This window comes from Alligator sinensis, unplaced genomic scaffold, assembly GCF_000455745.1.
Source record: "Alligator sinensis unplaced genomic scaffold, ASM45574v1 scaffold386_1, whole genome shotgun sequence".
Taxonomy (NCBI): domain Eukaryota; kingdom Metazoa; phylum Chordata; order Crocodylia; family Alligatoridae; genus Alligator; species Alligator sinensis.
Window position 1 is genome coordinate 2,120,469 of NW_005841996.1, and position 7,379 is coordinate 2,127,847.

Genomic DNA, 7,379 nt, shown 5'->3' on the forward strand with positions numbered 1-7,379 from the left:
ACACACCTAGAAACTACAGTTAGGGTACCACCATACAGATTTCAGTAAAACACAGGAATAGGTCTTTATTGAACTCAAAGTTAGTGAGAGGCGATGAGCAGAAAATTGTAATTGGGCTGAGTACTTATTCCCACTCCCCTGTTAGGGGTTGGATGGCATTGCAATGCCTGAAGGTGATGGCACTACTTAAATCAGAGCTGAACAACTTGTAAGGGGCCCAACTCCCTGTGGGCCGCACTAGCGGGAGCTGCACCAGTGGTGCCTTGGGCCCCCAAGGCTACACAATGCATTCCCACCCCTCACTCCCCTGGCTGCTCTGTGCACCTCAGTGCCCTACTCAGGCTGCACCATGTGCCCAAGCACCCCTGTCCCTCCCAATACAAGGAGTGATCAGATGCACTGCCTCACCCTAAGCTCTCTGACTGTGGACTTCTCTGCTGCATTACACCTCTCAGGTACCTTGGACTGAAAGGCTCTCCCCACACTACATGGTACACTAAGCTGCACCATGCCATCTCCTAGAGTGAGGAAGGAGAAACCACAGGAACAGGGAAAGCCTAGCCATAGCAGTAAGGGGAGGAATGGCTGAGAACCCAGGGGCTGCAATTTAACTTCTCATGGACCACATATAACCCACAGGCCACCAGTTGGACAGCCATGACATAGAACCCTCAGCAGTGTATGTGGAGACATCTCTGACCAGGGACAACTGTGAATGGGTTTCCAATCAGCACCATGGTTCAAGCATTATGTCTGTCCACACCCACAGTACTCTTTTTTAGCACCTAGGTTTTATTCCATTTTTTCCCCACTCAGGATTTAATAGCTTTCTTTCTGAGTTAAACAACCTGAATTTTATTATGCCACAGAAAATATATTGTAGCAATACTTCAAAATGTTTATCTGCTTTAGAACTAGAAGGGAAATTTTAAATAGGTTTGTGTAGATTAATAGTCTATCATGTAAAAAAGAATCAGGATATGGCTTTTTTGGGTTTGCTTTTTTTTTAAAGCTAGTTTATTTGATGATCCAGAGTTTTAAAGAACCAGGTGTACAAAACTTACCCTTTTTAGTTTCAAGGAGGAATGCATGTCAAGAGATACATTAATAATGCAGAATAAAGTATTGTGCATCTGTACAACTATAATCTAGTTATTCAAACCATATTTAACTCTTGGAGAAATAATTACAAGTTTATTCAAAGAGATAATCTGAAATTAAATTACTCAGTTTATTGCCTTTAAGAAAATGGAATACTTGATTGCAATCATACAATGTAGTGCCAGATAAAAGGGGACTGCATCTTAATATTTGAGATTCCTGACTTATCTGGTCAGGCTAAGAGGCAAAAACATTGTTGCCTGGACTAATGAGTTGACAGTAATATAAGGAAGAAACATGGAGCTCTTAGTTTGGTGAGATTTTTATTGTTTATGGTTTCTTTTCAGTAAGCGTTATTTTGTTTAAGTTGAAGTTTAAGCCCGCTTAAGACTTCATTTGGAGATAGCCCAATGTATTTAAATGGAGTTATGCTTTTTTATTATTATTTACTAGTCTGTTTTCAAATTTATACAGTTTGCTATCTGGCATATCCAACAGATTTGACCAGAAAATGAATGAACAAAGGGTGCTTATTGGATTAAAAAGAAAATGTATCTGAGATACAGAGTGAATGCAAGGTAAAAGGGGAATAGGAAAAATTACAGCAATGCAGGACCTCACTTAAGAGGAGTGCACCACTGAATAACATAGACCTCTAAGCGAAGGCACGGCATGGACTTCATGATGACTGAAATAGCCTACCTACAAGTACAGCCCAGGGTTAGGTAAGTGATCATTATTTAGCTCTGGTCTCTGTTAACTATTACAACCAAAAGGTGATAAAGTATTGTGCTAACATTGTATTGAACAAAGCTGTTTCAGGACTGTGTCCTTCACTTAACTGCAGTTTCAAGCTAGTTGGAACACAAAGGGAGGAATTCTTTTTTTCCTTTGTGTGTCTAAATGACAGCTTGTAGCTCTCTAAGTGCCAAAAAATCCACTTACACGCAGGTAGCAATTCTAGTTCCCCTGCAGAATAGATAGATAAGTGGGTGAACATAGACTATGTACTAGCTATGCACACCCATTCTGGATGTACACCTGTGTCTAAGTAAAAAAAAAATGGCATCCATAAACTCATTAGTAGCAGATAGTCCACTAGAGAAGACGAGGGCCTGATCACAAGGCCTAGAAAAAACTTCAGGGGAAAGAGAAGAGGAGAAGGTCCTTTATGTTTGAGCACCAATTGCTGAGTGGTGAAAGCACTGACCCAGGAAGCTGGACACTGACGTTCAAGAATTACACCCAAAGGCACCCCAAAAACATAGGAAGGTACTGGAGAGCAACAAGCAACCTGCTCCAAAGCTGATGCAGGAAGAAGTTAGGCTGATAAGAAGAGATGGAGATGGACCCCAGACAGGTAAAAAGTGGCAAGGCAAAGAGAACAGGAAAGACCATGGGATAGAAAAAAACAACAGGAAGTGGAAGAGATTTGGTAGGCAAAAATATTACAAGACAAAAAGTGAGGAAGAGGCAAGCAAAGGAAATTAATATAGGGACATGCAGAGAGTAAGAGTCATGAAAGAGAGCAGTGAGATAAGGCAATGAGTAGGTAGAAAAGAGAAATGAAGAGCCACAGAGAAGACAAAGGCATCAGACAGGGAAGAAAGATGAACATTTGTAGGAGAAAATGGTATGGAGATTTAAGCCAAGCATAACACTGAGAGTCTGAAAGAGAGTTTAACAGACAGGAATGAAGAAGAAAAAGAAAAAAGGAAAAAAACAAAAGCAAACCAAAGAAGATACACCCTTGAGGTTAACACAACTGTGATCATTTATTTACAATAATAATCTAATGTAATATCCCAGTCAAAAAAGAGGGATGGAGCTGGAAAGTCTGCCTTTTTCACTGGTCATTCCTCAGAGGAATTAAAAAGTATTAAAATGCACAATTTAGATGCCAAAATAATTTTAACTCTGTTCCAATCCACCACCTGGTTGTTTCTAATTTAAGATTTCCATTCACATATGTATAGCCATAAGCAATGTATGAAACACGGTATATGCTGTTTGCTGAACAACATGGCTTCCTATCTGAAGATTGCTTACAACTAACTGTCACAAGCACAGTCGTCTCATGCATGACATCCATCTACGACCAGCTAGCTGATACACTTTACCTCTATGCAAGCAAATCCACCTTTCATTGATTTGTATACTGCTACCTAAAACATACTAGCTCTCTTTTCACATGCTTAAAGCCACAGACTTCTATAACCTAATGTGCCAAGTCCAACTGAAATTTTGTAGTGGGCATCAACCTCAGTGGGGTTTGTATAAGGCTGACAAGAGATCTGACAAATTGCAATGGAGCACACTACCACTACAGTCTGGCTGCAGTGCTATAACCACAGCTGACTGCTCTGCAAATCCAGCTTTACAGCTGCTTGCTGCACCAGGCTGGCACAAAGCAGTCACAGTGTGCCAGCAAATCTGGCTTACAGCGTTTCAGATGTTAAGAAAGTCCAGAGACAAAATAGGTATTTTGGTGGAAGCAGAGGCAGCTTTAGGGATGGGCGACATGGGTGACTGGCCAGGGTGCCGTGGTCAGGGTGCACCACACACACACACACACACACACACACACACACACACACACACACACACACAGAGTCACATGCACATTCACACACATGCTTGCTGCAGTGCTCTCCCCTCACCCAGCCCTGGCTGATCTCTGTCCCAGGCAGGAGGAGTGGTGCCCAGCCCAGCCTGCCACTTGCTCTGAGCCGCTGCTCAGGAGCAGCTGAGCCAGGCCATGCAGGTGGCAGCCACAGTGCCTGCCTACCCACCTGCCTGGCACACCATGCCACTCCACCTCCTGCTGGACTGTGCCCTGCATCCCTGCCTGCCTACCTCTGCATGCAGCAGCGCCACTAACTTGAGGGGGAGGAGGGGAAACCAAAATACAGGTTTGCCCAAGGTGCCAATTTCCTTGGGGCCTACTCTGGGTAGAAGCAACACCAAGGTGCATTTACTGTGGGTTAAATCTGGTAAGTCTGCTACCTACCACAGAGACCTCTACCAGAGGGAAAGTGCATATGTAAGTAGATACACAATCAACTTATTTTACTGAGATACATGCAAGTAGACACACCAGACAGCATAGACACACTCCCTTGGGAAGCAGTGCATGCACCTCCCAGCAGGCATCTCCTTATGTTACTATCTTCACAGAAAGTAGTGGGGCTATAGCCTTGTAGTTCTTAAGCCCTTTACAGAGAAGCTGATGCCTACAATAGTATCCTGGAGTACTCGTATGCTTGGGAGAGTATAGGAAAGTCAATCTTGGTGAGTCCTGTACAGGGCCTCAAGGAGAATGGAGATGGAAGATGTCTTGCGGACCTTACAGGAGTTGTCAACACCAATTGTTTCATAGCTCTTGAAACAGATACTCGGCTTATGTAAACTGCAATTCAATATGGCTTCAGCAGAGCAGCATCTGTTTAGACCAGCTAAGGATCTGGCCAGTGTCTCTGTATTTAATGTCTGCTTGTGGTCATGTTTAGTACAGAATAGTATTAGGGATAAATCCTGTTTCCCCTTATGTGTCTAAATGGCACATGCAGAACCATACAGCATGCTCAGTGGGCCAGCACTGTGGCTAGGGAGACACAGTAAAATAAAATTACCTAGGTAGGTGCATAAGGCATGGCAAGTCCCAAAATGTTAGTCTTAGAAAAAACAAAATGTTACTTTTAGAAAAAAAAACCCACAACAGATATTAGACATCCGAGAAGGAAGAAGATGTCATTCCTACTTTTTGCCTAGTAGTTATGACACTTTTTAAGGGTGTTGGAAACCCAGAGTCTAGGCTACACATACCCATCTAGGGGCCTGGGTGAGGGGAGCAGAGAGAGGCATTAAACCTGCATCTCAGCAAAGTGTGCAAACCACCAGGGCATAGGTTTAGCGTTATGCAAATCACTTCTCCAGTCCTCCTCTTGAAGCTGAGCCACTTGGCAATCAAAAGAGTGCAAAGCTCCGCACTGCCTGGGTCACACTTCCCCTGTGTGCATAGAAGCAGCACACAGGGCTGTGTCCCTCGCTGCTGCCCCTCCCTGTAGGGGAAGTGTGGCCAGGGCAGGGGAGCTTGGAGCAGCAGGCAGCTTTCTGCATCCCCCGCTGTGCCCTGCCATGCCAGGTTCCACATGCTGCCTTGCAGAAGCGGCGGAGAGGGCAGCACAGCAGTGAGCATTGTCAGCACCTGCTGCCTCCCCAGAGTCTGGGGCCAGGTGGGGCTGGGAGACAGGTGGGGCCGGGGCTGGGGCCAGGGGTGGGGAGGCAGTAGCTGTTTGCAGCCTCCCAGCTGCAGCCAGCCCAGGTTCTGGGTAGCTGCTGATAGCTACAGAGCCCAGGCTACTCGCAGCAGGACTTCCATCCTCCCAGCTGCCTACTGAGAGTAGCCCAGGCTCTGTGGCTATCAGTAGCTACCCAGAACCTGGGTTGGCTGCAGCTGAGAGGCTGCAAACAGCTGCTGCCTCCCTGCCCCAGCCCCAGCTATCTCCCGGCCACTGGCTCTGGGAAGGCAGCAGGTGCTGGCACTGCACCCGTTGGGGCCAAGGCCAGGAGGCAGCAACTGTTTGCAGCCTCCCAGCGGCGCAGCCAGCCCAGGCTCTGGGGTAGCTGCTGCCAGCCATGGTGCCCAGGCTGCTTGCAGCAAGGCTTGCAACCTCCCAGCCGGCTGCAGCAGCCACCCAGAGCCAGGGCTGGCTGCAGCCAGAAAGCTGCAAACAGCTGATGCCTCCCCACCCCGCTCCCAGCCCCAACACGTGCTGAGGAAAATGGCCTTGCATGCCATGCTTGGCGCACGTGCCAGGGGTTGCCGACCCCTGATGTGGATGCTGCCCTAAAAGAAAGGTCACTTAAGTTCTAGTCTCAACCCTTTCTCCTAACAGAAATTTCCTCAGTGTGGTTACGATCTCTTATCTAAGGAAAATTACGTGCAAGATGCAAAGAGACAACTTTGATCGGTGGCACTTTGCTGGGAAGCAGAATGTGTAGATTTAAACCCCTTGCACTGAAGGATGTCGCGATCTTGTATCTCCTGCTTCTAGGGCAAGCCTCTTAACCACTAGGCTATAGGGCTAAAAGCGCAAGTATTCTTATCTTTATTTTTGGTAGGTACCTGTGCAGGGTGATACTATTTTACTACAGGGGAGAACAGAATCCCAAATTGTACATTAAGTGCCAAAACATTAGTTCTACTGTTGTGCATACACTATGTAGGTGCATAAAATAAGATTTAGCCCTTTTGCAGGGGGGGGGGGGGGGGGGGCACTTTTTGCATATCTTCTGCTGTCTGTGTAGCACTTTAGAGGTACACTGAGGTTTGAAGCAGGGATAACATTCTGCTTGTTAGACCAGTTAAACCAGCCTTCCTAGGTCTCTGAGGAGAGAATTTATTTTTATAATTCCTGACACTTTTACTACCAGATATTTCCAGACTTGAAAACTCCTTTTTCTTTACATTACATAGAAAAAGGTGAGACATAATAGTCACTCTCTCAGAAACTGCAACAATTTTAAAAGCCTTGTTAAGGTTTAGATTAATTTGTTTGTGTGACACAAATTTGAATACATGTAATTCTAGAGATACAGTACAGAATCCATTATGTCTAATAAACTTCAGAGTTCCAAGAGCTGTATATTGTTATTTTATAAATGCAAAAGCTGAGCTTTTAAAGGAAGCCATGCTTGTCATAGAAATGTCAACACATGGAAATAATAGCATTTACATGGACAAAGTAAATGTACTAAGTTCCTCAGAGATTCAAAAATCCCTGGGCAATACATATGGAAAATCATACTCAGTTTCCCATATGTACATGTAAATCTAATGTCTTGATCAAGCATTCTTACAACCATAACCCTTTGTATCTCCATGAAAGTACAGATATAATTTCATTTGGTGCACTAAAACAAAACCCACCAGAATCTTCTAAACAGCCCTCTAGTTCAAAAGTAAGCAGTCAGTCCATGGCATAAATAATATAAATGAAGGTTATAGATTCTCATATTGCACCTTCTGTTAAAGTATCCCAGGCAACATCTACACAAGATGCTGACTTGTATACACGAGTATTAAATGACTGTATACACAAGTGTATACACAAGTACTAAATGACTACACAGTAACCAGAGTTACTGCGCAGTAGCACTGCCAAACGGCTTTTTCATGATGTTGAATGTGCAGTAGCCCAAGACTATTGTGCAGTAGCATTGCATCATGCTTCCTGCTGTGAGATGCTACTGTGCAGTAGTCAGGGGCTAATGCG

The 7,379-nt window shown here is 44.8% G+C and overlaps 1 protein-coding gene across 1 annotated transcript in view; it reads right to left on the reverse strand.

The window, feature by feature from the left end:
- Positions 1 to 7,379, reverse strand: part of GABBR2 (gamma-aminobutyric acid type B receptor subunit 2) — a 984,392-nt gene that overhangs the window by 627,394 nt on the left and 349,619 nt on the right.